At 50.0% G+C, this 13,132-nt stretch overlaps 1 long non-coding RNA gene across 1 annotated transcript in view; it reads left to right on the forward strand.

Annotated features, from left to right (window-relative positions):
• LOC125962024 (uncharacterized) overlaps positions 1-13,132 on the forward strand; it is a 216,687-nt gene that overhangs the window by 74,116 nt on the left and 129,439 nt on the right. The gene's annotated exons all lie outside the window — the stretch shown is intronic.

A 13,132-nucleotide genomic window follows, 5' to 3' on the forward strand; every position in this document is an offset into this window, starting at 1 on the left:
GAAGGAGAAGGCAAGCATCGTTCTCATACAGCTGACATCAGAAGATGCCTGTAGCTTGTCCACTTCATCCCATTGGCCACAGCTTAGTCACATGACCATGTCTAGCTGCAAAGGCGGCTGAGAAGTGTGGCCTCCTGTGGGCACCACGTGCCCAAACTAAAACCTGGGGTGTTCTATTACTAAAAAAGAAGGGCTGGGCTTCCCTGGTGGCGCAGTGGTTGAGAGTCCGCCTGCCGACTCCGGGGACACGGGTTCGTGCCCCGGTCCGGGAGGATCCCACATGCCGCGGAGCGGCTGGGCCCGTGAGCCATGGCCGCTGAGCCTGCGCGTCCGGAGCCTGTGCTCCGCAACGGGAGAGGCCACAACAGTGAGAGGCCCGCGTACCGCAAAAAAAAAAAAAAAAAGAAGAAGGGGGCAGTGAATAATGGGGACAGTCATCACTTTCTGCCATAAACCCCAAGAGGAAAGTCATATCAGGGCCACAGGCAGAACTCTGGGACCAGCCTGTGGGGCTCTTCTAGAGATTCTCCCCAAGGAATAAAGGAGGTTCAGGGCTTTTTCTTAAGGGAGGCTGTGGTAGATCGTCCTTCAGCTCTTCGTTCTCACCTACCTTGTGACCTTGGGGCGGGAGAATAGGCAGCATATATTTCTCCACCTTAATAATGTTGGGCTTGGCCATTTGACTAGTTTTAGCCAATGGGATGTGAGCAGAAATGGCAACATGCCAGTTCCAAGCCAGAGCCTGAAGGGGCGCCGTAAGTTTCTGCTCCTGCCGTTCACCACAAGAAGGACATGTCCCAAACAGCAGCTACCCAGGAAGATGAAGAAACACATGGAACGCACCTGAGCGTAAGCCTGGAGCCAGGAGTGCTGAGCCCAGCCGAGACTGCCCACCCCAGGACTCACGAGTATGGAAACAGGTGAACATTGGTGTTGTAAGCCAGTGTTTGGGGAAGCCTCATCCTGGAGCATTATTGCAGCAAAACTGACCAGCACAGAGGCTATGGCGCCTCTAATCCCTGGTCCTGTCCCCATCTTTCCTCCTACCCATCTTTCCTCCTACTTCTCCAGTTCATTAACTCGCTTAGTCAACAGTCATTTATAGGATGCCTGTCCTGTGCCAGGCATTGGTCCAGGGGCTGCGGCTACAGAAACCTTAAGGCACTTCCCGGCTAAGGAGAGGGACAGATGCATAAATAAATGATGACACTCTCACATGGTATGATATTGTGATTTATAATAAGAAATATCTATTTGGTCTTTATCCCCTTCTCTGCCAGGAGCTCTTAAAACCCTTGGAATTTCCTAAGTGAGGAGAGTGATCAATGTATCTTTTGTTACATTAATGAAGTGATTTTTGAAAAGCCCCTGGGTCACCTAAGGATGAGGGCTGGTCCCCAGCGGAAGCAACCTTGTGATTGGAGGGCTGGAACCTTCATCCCACTTCCCCTGACCTCTGGAACGGGAAGAGGGGCTGGAGATTGAGTTCAATCACCAATGGCCAATGATTTAACCAATCGTGCTTATGTAATGAAGCCACCATAAAATCCCAAAAGGTCAGGGTTTGGAGAGTTTCTGGGTTGGTGAATGCATGGAGATGCAGGGAGAGTGGGGCACACTCAGAGAGCATGGAAGCTCCGTGCCCTTTCCCCAGACCTTGCCCTATGCATCTCTTCCATCTAACTGTTCCTGAGTTATATCCTCTTATAACAAAGCAGTCATTTAGTAAGAGAAATGTTTCTCTGAGTTCTGTGAGCCACTCTAGCAAATTAATTAAACCCACGGAGGGGGTGGTTGGAACCGCCAATCTACGGCAAGTCAGCCATGTACCAGTGACAACCAGGACTTATGATTGGCATCTGGAGTTGGAGAGGTAGGCAGCCGTGTAGGACTAAGCCCTTATCTAGGGGGTCTGATGCTATCTCCAGGCAGATAGCTTCAGAATTAAGTCAAATTTGTAGGACATCTGGTCAATGTCCTCCGAGAATTGAGTTATTTAACGGTATGGAAAAAAAACAATGACAACCGGTATTTCATAATGGTAAGTGCTATGGTTGGAGTCTATACAAGCTGCTGGGTAAGGCGGAAGCTCAGCCCAGGGCTCAGAATGGGAGAGCCAGATAGCTCTGCTTTGCTGCCTTTTGCTCCCACCCCCTGCCCACAGCCCTCCTAACCATCCAGAAACTTGAGGCCTGGTCCGGAGCGAGTACAAGACTCCAGGATGTGCTACAGAAACAGCTGTGAATCACAGATGGTTACTGTTCTTTCACAACAGCCAATATTTATTGGATACTTACTAAGTGCTACGGTGCCAGAGGAGAGTCACATGCCCTGCTGTCAAGTTCATCCATTCCCCTGGGGATGACATTCAGGAGACAAGTGCTAATAATCAGACGCAACCTAAAAGCACATCTGTGACTCTGGGGAAATAACTGACCCACTCTGAGCCTGTTTCCTCATCTTTAAAAGAACATCCAGGGCTTCCCTGGTGGCGCAGTGGTTGAGAGTCCGCCTGCCGATGCAGGGGACATGGGTTCGTGTCCTGTTCCGGGAAGATCCCACATGCTGCGGAGCGGCTGGGCCCGTGAGCCATGGCAGCTGAGCCTGCGCGTCCGGAGCCTGTGCTCCGCAATGGGAGAGGCCACAACAGTGAGAGGCCCGCGTACCGCAAAAACAAAAAACAAACCTAAAAGAACATCCATCTCACAGGGCTTGGTGAGGATTTGGGAGCACACACATAGCTTGTCTGGCACAGTTTCCAGCACAAAGCGAACCAGCAATCAACAGAAGGCATTCTTACTTCCTGACTTACTTCACTTACTGTGATAATCTCTAGGTCCACCATGTTGCTGCAAATGGCATTATTTCATTCTTTTTTACGGCTGAGTCATATTCCATCGCATATATGTACCACATCTTCTTTATCCATTCCTCTGTCAATGGACAGAGGAATTTAGGTTAAGTAAGTCAGACAGAGAAAGACAAATGTCATATGATGTGGAATCTAAAAAGATGATACAAATGAACTTATTTACAAAACAGAAAGAGACTTGGACTTCAAAAACAAGCTTAGGGGAAAGGTGGGGGGAAGGGATAAATTAAGAGTTTGGGATTAACATATACACACTACTATCTATAAAATAGATCATCAACAAGGACCATAGCACAGGGAACCCTACTCAATATTCTGTAATAACCTATATGGGAAAAGAATCTGAGAAAGAAAGGATATATGTGTATGTATAACTGAATCACTTTGCTGTACACCTGAAGCTAACAAAACATTATAAATCAACTATACCCCAATATAAAATAAGAAGTAAATTTTTAAATAAATAACTAAATAGAAGGCATTCTTAGCTAACTTGTGTAAGGCAAGTGGTAAAACCAAGCGTGTACCTCGAGCATGAGGTAATCGTGAGGCGCATTTGGAGTCACGTGATCCACAGGGCAAATGTTAGCTCTTCCCATCGCTGGACTTTTAGGATGTTGCTGGTTGAGGTCACTACCATACCGATGGATACCTTCCTGCCTGAGCGTTTTTCTTCTTTTGAATTATTTCCCTGGGACAAATTCAAAATCCTTTCTCCAGCCCTTTCTGCATCTGTCAGATCCAAAAAAAGCAGGTAGCAGTAAATCCTGCAGCAGCTGAGGCCCAGGACCAAGTCGTGGCAGCTCCCCTGCTATGAGCTGCCTGCAGCGGGTGACCCAGAGCTGCTCATTCTAGCTGAGCCCCGTGTGCCAGAGATGGCATCATCAAGGAAGATCAGTTCTCAGCAGTGGAGATGGGAGAGGAGAGGGGAGCAGGACTTTTTGTCTCTTGGGATTGCTACCTCATCCTGAGGGGGGAGGAAAATGGTACAAATGCAGAAGACAGGCTTGCCTAGTAGTCCTTTGAGAACAGTCCAGAAAATTCCCATGGGAGCGTAGGTGTCACGTCGGAGCGAAGTTAGGTGGGGCTGAGTGTTGGGATTGAGGCCTCAGCCTTGGAATCTTCTGCACGAGAGGAAACGCATGACTAAGTGTGGAGGAAGGAAGGAAACTCTGAAAGAGGAGGCAGGGTCCGAGATGGGGGCTCTCCACTCAGGGGATCCTGAGTCCTCAGAATCGTATGCAATATTTTGCGTGTGTGTGATCCAGATGTCAGCTAAGACACCCGATCCTTTGAGCTCTAATAAAATCAGTGCCTACTCCATCCCACATGCACCCCTCCCAGCCCCTCCAAGGATTCTGGCATCTCGATAATGAAGTTCCTGTTTATCACTGGCTCTATGGTCTTCCAAATTAGTTGTCTGTGGAGCATCTCACCACCTTGCAGGTACTGCCCTTGTTCTACTCTGGATTGACCTGGACATGGAAATCAGCCCCTCTCTGTGCCTTCAATACACACACAAAATCACTCATACACAAGTATATTGCAGACTGGCCTAAAGACTCAAGGGCCAGTCAGGTAGAGAGCAGACATTCGTTTTGTTTCCATACTATTTGTGCGTGTGTTGTGTCTTTGTTTTTTATCTGCCCAGTGTCTCTTTCACCATTGGGTGAAAACAGAGGACTCTTTTCCCCAGTTCCATGATTCTGAAAGTGTTGCCATATACAGTATCCAGGCTCACCCGCCACCGGGCTAAGCACCTGACCCGGGCCTGGTCCAATCCGACTAAGGTACCCCGTCCCCCAGAGACTGGGGATGACTGAGCTGCTTCAAGGTAGGCCTGGGGCTGCTGGGGCCACATCTTCCCAACTGTGTGGAATAGGCCTCTCTACAGGAAAGAGAATGAAGACCAAAAGATGCGAAGCCAAGAGAGACAGGGGGACAAGAAGAGAGTGTCCTTTGAGTCCCTGGATTCTCTTGACCTACCACAATGTGAACAGCGCCCCCTTGAGTTGTACATCTCAGTGGGACCGTGGCTCGATCATCAACTTCCCAGCTAGGTGGGTCGACACATTTCATTTTTCCTGGGTTTTTTCTTAAGAAATTTGAATTGCGGTTTAATCACTTGCTACCAGCAGTCTGAACACAGCAAGGGTTTCCGTCTACTTTACCTTGCTGGTCCTCAAAGTTTGCCCAAGTCTGCAACACATTTTTTGGTATAGAAGTCGTGGAGAGGGGCTGATTTCCAGTCTGGCTCAACCCAGAGCAAAAGGAAGGCAGTACCTGCAGGGCGGCGAGACTCTGCAAACAGAACTATTTTCTTTTACAGCGCGGTTAGTCATCACTTTGTTAAGCTCGGGCCTTTCATGCCCTGCTCTGGGGCCTGAGGTCCCATCAAGTCATTTTTGCAAAGGAAAACATTTTCTTTCCCAAAAGGATCTGAAGGCTAAACCAGTTATATTTTCATAGTGTGTGTATTTTTTTCTATGTGAATTTTTCTGGAGAGAAGATGGGTCATCTTCATCCAATTCAAAGAGTTCCGTGACTCAGAAAACAAAATACAGAAAGTCCCCTACATACAAACGAGTTCCGTTCCGAGAGCGCGTTCGTAATTCCACTTTGTTCGTAAGTCCAACAAAGTTAGCCTAGGTACCCAACTAACACAATCACTGTAGAGCACCGTACCGTAATAGGTTGATAATACTTTTCACACAAATAATACATAAAAAACAAACAAACACAAAAAATAAAGAAAACATTTCTAATACAGTACCTTGAAAAGTACAGTAGTACAGTACAACAGCTGGTGCTTCTTAGCAGTACCAGCTACATCACCGCTGCTTTTACGCTTGCTTCTGGACATCCTGGGCTTGAAATAAAGAAACTGTACTACTGTACTCTATATCAGGGGTCCCCAACCCCCGGGCCACAGACCGGTACTGGTCCGCAGCCTGTTAGGGCTGCACAGCAGGAGGCGAGCGGCAGGTGAGCGAGCGAAGCTTCATCTGCCGCTCCCCATCGCTCGCGTTACCGCCTGAACCATCCCCCACCCCCCCCCCCCGCCCCAGGTCTGTGCAAAAACTGTCTTCCATGAAACCGGTCCCTGGTGCGGGAAAGGTTGGGGACTGCTGCTCTATACGATACTGTAAGTAAAGTACACAAAAGCACAACCACTGCAGAGGATGCATGCATGTGACAACGTACGCCAGACGCGTAAACTAATTTACGTGATTGGACATGCGAACTCACGTTTGCATCTTTGAAAGTTCACAGTTTGGAGGTTCATATGTAGGGGACTTACTGTAGAAGAAAGGAAGGTGATGGGGGGGAGGGCAAGGGGTCCTCATACACTAGAGCAGGACGGAGGACCTCGCTGCCAGAAGGAAGGCAGAGTCAGACACTACAGGGCAGATCGCACACTGTTCCAACCAGAGGAGTCCTGAGCAGTTTTCAAACATTTTCAGCCTCAGGACCCTTTGTTTCAAACAAAATCTTACCAGAAAACCCAATCTGTAAAACAGACAAAAGGAGTCAGGGAAGGTGGTAAGGGGGAGAGGAAGCCTTGAGCACCAAAGCCCCCAGAGAGGCCCTGAGGAAGGTTCTGTGAGATCTTTAAGTCTCCTCAGTGGGCACTTTGCAAAATCCCTGGATCTAATCGACTCCTTTTACAGATGGGGAAACAGGCCCACCAAAAAGAGAGTTGCTTGAGTGGTCCAGCTCGTTGTAACATCATCGAAACTAGAAAAGAAGACTCCCAGTCTCCAGTGGTCGGGTCTGTGCTCTTCTTTTTTTTTTTTTTTTTTTTTTGCGGTACGCGGGCCTCTCACCGCTGTGGCCCCTCCCGTTGCGGAGCACAGGCTCCGGAGGCGCAGGCCCAGCGGCCATGGCTCACGGGCCCAGCCGCTCCGCGGCATGTGGGATCCTCCCGGACCGGGGCACGAACCTGTGTCCCCTGCATCGGCAGGCGGACTCTCAACCATTGCGCCACCAGGGAAGCCTATGCTCTTCTTGCTGCCTGGGAAAATGTGAAAAATGCACTTTCTGCCCCCGAAGCTCAGGGTGCTCTGTCTCTTCCAAAGCCCACACATGGGGCCTGCCTCCAGTCCTATAAAACGCCCCCACTCCAGCCCCGTGGCCCTCCCGGCCTTTCTGGGCAGGACACTGGAGAGAGCTGTGGAGGAGGGGCCAGAGACGCCTCCTCACTCAGCTGGCAACACGAGGGTCCAGGCTGAGTGTCAGCTATCACGGCCCCCCGAGGAGGAGCCCGTGTGAACCCGGGGCCTCAGGGAGCAAGATCTGCTTGGGGCAGAGTCCCAAGACATCTCACTTTACAAGGATGGAATTTCATGACTTGTGTACTTTAATTAAAGTTTTATTTTTATGGAATTTTAGCTAAAGTTCCCCCACTCCTGCAGCTCGCTCATTGTTATTAAAAACCATGAAAAGAGGAGGGAAAAACAAAAAACAAACAAACAAAAAACACTGTCCGAGCGGTGAAAATGAAGCCACCTTTTAGAAAAGATCTAACAGCACTGTATACCTCAAACCCACTCCCAACCTTCCGATGCTGATTCCGCCCCCATAACTTCACAGATCAGACTTTAAGTCTGTGGCTTATTGCCTTCTGAGCCTCCTGGGGCTTATAGGATTATTCTGGATTTAATCCTTTAATAATTTTTCCTCCCTCCTGTCTAAGGGCCTGGTTTTCCAGCTGAAATCGGCAGGGGTGAAACAGCTTGTTCCCAGCCCTGATGGATTCCCCTCTGAGACTGCTCTCCTCTGTTACTGTTAGAAAATTACGGAGGGGAGCAGGGACTTACAAAGAAAAAGTTTAAGGTCTCTGTTCTGAAGCTCTGGTGGAGAAGAAGAGGCAGCCATGCTAAGGCCTGTGCCTGAAGCCTGCAAGACATTATCCTCTTTATTCCTTACCACAGCCTGGCAAGGGAGGGTTATACTCCCCATTTTACAGAAGAAGAAACTGAGGCTCAATGACAAAAATAACTTGCTCAAGTTGACCCAGGTGGGAAGAAGCAGAACCGGGCTTTGAACTCTCTGCAGCTGGACTTGGGAATCTCTGGGTACTACCCCCCTCCACACCAACCTGTTGTCCCATTCAGCTGAGTGTGTGGCTAGACAGGGACCACCCTGGAATGGGGAGCTGGGGGGAGAAGACCCCTTGCTCAGCCAAGAAGCCCTGGCGCTTAAAGAGTCAGTGATGCGGCTTCCCTGGTGGCGCAGTGGTTGAGAGTCTGCCTGCCGATGCAGGGGACGCGGGTTCGTGCCCCGGTCCGGGAAGATCCCACAGGCCGCGGAGCGGCTGGGCCCACGAGCCATGGCCGCTGAGCCTGCGCATCCGGAGCCTGTGCTCCACAACGGGAGAGGCCCGCGTACCGCAAAAAAAAAAAAAAAGAGTCAGTGATGCCCCAAGCTGATCCCTCTCACCAACACGTTCCCCGAGATGAGCAGGTACAACCCCGTTCAAAGGGCCCCGACTGAGCAACCCACTGTAAACCAGGAAGGGTGCTAGAGGCGGGAGAACAGAGGAGGAGGAACAAATACCCCATCTGGGGCGGAAACCAAACCCATTCGAACAAATATAACAGACCGTGATGTTGCTACCGGGTGGGACCCCAGGGGAGCCAATGAGGCTCTGACCTGCACGGAGCGGAGGTGGCACATCTGGACTCAGCCTAGAATGGATGTGTTGGATTTCGACCAGCAAAGAAGGAACGAGGGGATTGTTGAGCAGGGGCGACAGCATGAGCAAAGGTGTGAGCTGTGGAAGAAACGGTACATTGAAGAAACCATAGGAAACACAGTTCAAAGTGTGGAAGGGGAAGGGGCAGCTGCAAAGATGATTAAGGCATAGGATGTGTCCTCATAGTTTGGGGCAGGGGCTGAGATCTCACCTGGCCCTGTGGCTGGAGCATGAGGTGGCAGGAGCTGACATTCAGATGGTGCTCAAGAAAAGGGACAGGGTCCCCATGTCCTTTCATCATCTGGGTGTTCCCGAGTCTCAAAGGGAGAAAAGCAACTTGAAACCCTGACTCCCATTCCTCCTCTGGCATCTCTGCCCAGCAGCTGAATCAGTGACCCTCCTATTTCAGGCTTTCTGGGAGACCTGCAGAAAGTGGGGCTGACCCCCACTCATGCTCCAGAGATCCCCCACGAACCAGTCCTCTTGCCCGGGCGCCCCCCTCTGCGCAACAGCAGCCAGGTCCTTAAAGGGCAGGCTCCTCCCCTCCACTGAGCTCTGTGACCAAGTCGGTTCTGTGTCCACAATTCAATCAACAAACCTCCAGTGGGCAACTTCACTGTGTATTGGGCTACAGAGCTGAAAAAGACTGTCCCAGCCCTCCCAGTAGATGAAAACTACAAACAGGTCATAGGAACACAGCAGAGTAAGTTCTATCACTGGAGGTGCTCACGTGGGGCTAGAGCAGCATCAATATCTCCTGCGATCTTGTTAGAAATACAAATTCACAGGTCTTTCTCCAGACCTGTTGATTCAGAAACTGGGGATGGGCCTAGCAATCTGTATTTTAACAAACCCTCCAGGTGACTCTGACGCAGGCTCATGTTTGAGAATCTGTGAGCTATAGGAATACGGAGGAGAGAGTGGTACTTAACTCTGAATGGAGTGATGGGGAAGGCTTCCTGGAGGAAGAAACTCGTTCAAGAAATCTTCAAGAACAAGGAGCCATATGAAGGGGCAAAAACATGCCCCGCGTGGATGAAGCTGTTTGAGCAAAAGTACAGAGGGTGAAGGGCTCTGGGTGTTTTCAGAGAACTGCAGGGACAGTGGGTTATCAATGGCGTGGTTGTGATGAAGCTGGAGGGACTAGGAAAAGAAAGAATAAAAGATTTCAGAGTTTCTGAGAAAAGGATGGTGAGAAAGAGAGTTCGGGTGCACAGGTGGACCCCCTGCAGTAAACAGCCCAGCCTGAGCCATGCAGGACAGATCCCCCAGGGACTTGGAAGCCCCCCCCCCGCCCCACCTCGCCCCAAAACTCCTCCGGTTAACCAAAGCAGCATGACCTCATGTGTTATGGCTGCAAAGGCGCAGGAGAGGCCAGATCCGGTGTTTGTATTGAAATTAATTGGGGACTCCGTGTATGATGGAGGCTCTGAGGAATGTACAGCACGCCCCCCCGCAAGTGACCCCACGAACAATGGTGTCGCTTACAACCACCGCGGCCCCCAGCAGTTCACATCTGCACATCCACAGCCCTTCTCAATGAAATCATAATCACAGACAGATATGAATATTTAAAATCCAAAGCAGATACCTACAGGGATTTGGGATGCGGAGGACTCAGGACAGCACCCCCAGAGCTATTTTCAGCCTAGGAAACGGAACCCCCATTTTATCAGGGTAGCGGCTTGTCAATCAGGAAAATCCCATCACTCGCCCCCAGCCCTGATTTATGGTGATTCAGAGGGGAGATGCTGCCAGGAGCAGGGCTGGGGCCAGGAAAATTTCATCTGTCTGGAATCCGACAGGAAAAAAGAGGCCTGGAAATTTCAGAGGAAGCTGGGATCGGTGCCGGCACAGCACCTCTGTTTGTGTTCGCTCAGCTGGTTCCTGTTAGTGAGTTAAGGGTCCGCTGAGGAAAAGCGTCAGGCCAGGTTTTTCCATCACTCCAGAACCTTGAGCTGGATCCCCAGGCAGCGTTGCTCCCGCGACCTCCGACCCCAAACAACAGGAGCCTTCACCAGGTTTCCCCTGGGCCCCCAGCCCTGGGCCGCATCTTAAATCAACATTTTGTTTTCTTCTCTTTTCTCTTACCAAAAAAAAAAAAAAAAAGTAACTAAGCGATTTTATCTTTTTTGTTGTTTGTTTAATCAGACTTCAGCACATTCAAGAAGCAGGGTTCAATACGACCCCTAATTAATTCAATTTAGTTTTCATTTCCTCCCCTGGAGTGGCCCAGCTCTCCTAAAGTGTCTTCTCATTTGACCTCCCTACTGCTGGGGCACCAGGAACCCCTGACTTCCAAATCTGATGCTGTGAGCTCTAGAATGAAGCCAGGGCTGAGGGCTCTGCTCAAAATCTTGCTGCGAGCGTAGCAAATCCTAGAGGGGCAAACAAGACTATGTCCTCTCCATTCACGCATTCGTTCATTCACTCAGAGCCTATTTTCTGCCAGGCCTTGTACTGCGGGTGTGGGGCTGGGGCGCTGCAGGAGGGGAGGGGATACAAAATGGTCATGACCTGACCTCCAAGAGCTCACAGTTTGGTGGGGGTGGGTGGGGGAGGGGTGTGGGCACAGCCCTATACATAAGTAACCACATTGCAGAGGAATGAATGGGATAACTGAGGTAAACAGAGGAGAATCACAGAGCATAATAGGAGAAGACCCTTGGGCTGGTTCAGGGGACAAGGCATCCAAGGGGAAGGAACCATATGTGCAAAGACAGAGGAGCAAGAAAGAAGGAAAGACACATACAGCAACATCCCGAGGTGTCTGGTGAGCCTGGAACATAGATGGGATTCAAGGGCTGGGCTGGCCCAGGAACAGGGTTTGTTTAGGGTGTTGTGACTTATGCCCAGGGCACTGGAGAGTTTATCCGGGGAACACTGAGGTCAGATGTGCACCTTGTCTGGGTGACCCTGGTGGTGCTGTGGAAGCTAGGGTGCAAAGTGGTGAGGTTAGAGGAGAGGGACCAGTCAGAAGAGAGGACAGGGGCGGATCAGGCAGGGCAAAGGGGCTGGAGGGCAGTGTTTAAAAGGCATTTAGAATCTCAGTTCTGTTACCCCCAGTGGCTGGCAGATAGGAGCTGTTCGATAATCAAATGTCAGTGGGCCAGGGGAGACCTAACTTCCTAAGGAATCCAAAGAAAAACCTCATGCCACAATCCCCAAAGGACAGAAGGTGTCCAGGCCCTCAGCTCCTTCATACAGGCTGGCTGGGGCTGTGGTCAGCCAGGGACCCAGGGGAAGTGAACCCTGGGGGCCTGACAGTGACCTACAGCTGCCCGTCTTGGGACCCAGCATCTTCAGGACACTGGGGGAAACTCTGGAAGATCAGTGAGGCACTTCCTGGGGCACAGAAGGTAAGGGGGGTGCCCCAAACCTCAGAAATCAAGATAGATAATATTTGAATGCAGTATTTTAATCAAAATTAATGCAAAAATTCATGATGAACAAAATACAAATTTTTCGAATAAAGACAAGATCCAAACTTGTTCTCAGTCCCCCACCTCATCCTCCTTAGCCCAGCCCTGGTTCCAATAAAACTTTATTTTAAAAAGCAGGCAGGCATCATCAAAAAATCCACAAACAAGGCTTCCCTGGTGGTGCAGTGGTTGGGAGTCCGCCTGCCGATGCAGGGGACACGGGTTCGTGCTCCGGTCCGGGAAGATCCCACATGCCGCAGAGCGGCTGGGCCCGTGAGCCATGGCCGCTGAGCCTGCGCATCCGGAGGCTGTGCTCCGCAACGGGAGAGGCCACAGCAGTGAGAGGCCTGCATACCACAAAAAAAAAAAAAAAAAAAAAAGTCATGTACCACAATGTTCATTGCAGCTCTATTTATAATAGCCAGGTCATGGAAGCAACCTAAGTGTCCATCGACAGATGAATGGATAAAGAAGATGTGACACATATGTACAATGGAATATTACTCAGCCATAAAAAGACACGAAATTGAGTTATTTGTAGTGAGGTGGATGGACCTAGAGTCTGTCATACAGAGTGAAGTAAGTCAGAAAGACAAAAACAAATACCGTATGCTAACACATATATATGGAATCTAAAAAAAAAAAAAAAATGGTTCTGAAGAACCTAGGGGCAGGACAGGAATAAAGACGGAGACATAGAGAATGGACTTGAGGACACAGGGAGGGGGAAGGGTAAGCTGGGACGAAGTGAGAGAGTGGCATGGACATATATACACTACCAAATGTAGAATAGATAGCTAGTGGGAAGCAGCTGCATAGCACAGGGAGATCAGCTCAGTGCTTTGTGACCCCCTAGAGGGGTGGGACAAGGAGGATGGGAGGGAGACGCAAGAGGGAGGGGATATGGGAATATATGTATATGTATAGCTGATTCACTTTGCTATAAAGCAGAAACTAATACACCACCGTAAAGCAATTATACTCCAATAAAGATGTTTTTAAAAAAAAAAAAAAAAAAGCAGGCAAGGACTTAAGGACTTCCCTGGTGGTCCAGTGGGTAAGACTCCACTCTCCCAGTGCAGCGGGCCAGGGTTCGATCCCTGGTTGGAAAACTAGATCCCGCATGTCACAACTAAAACC

The sequence above is a fragment of the Orcinus orca genome, chromosome 19, assembly GCF_937001465.1.
Source record: "Orcinus orca chromosome 19, mOrcOrc1.1, whole genome shotgun sequence".
NCBI lineage: Eukaryota > Metazoa > Chordata > Mammalia > Artiodactyla > Delphinidae > Orcinus > Orcinus orca.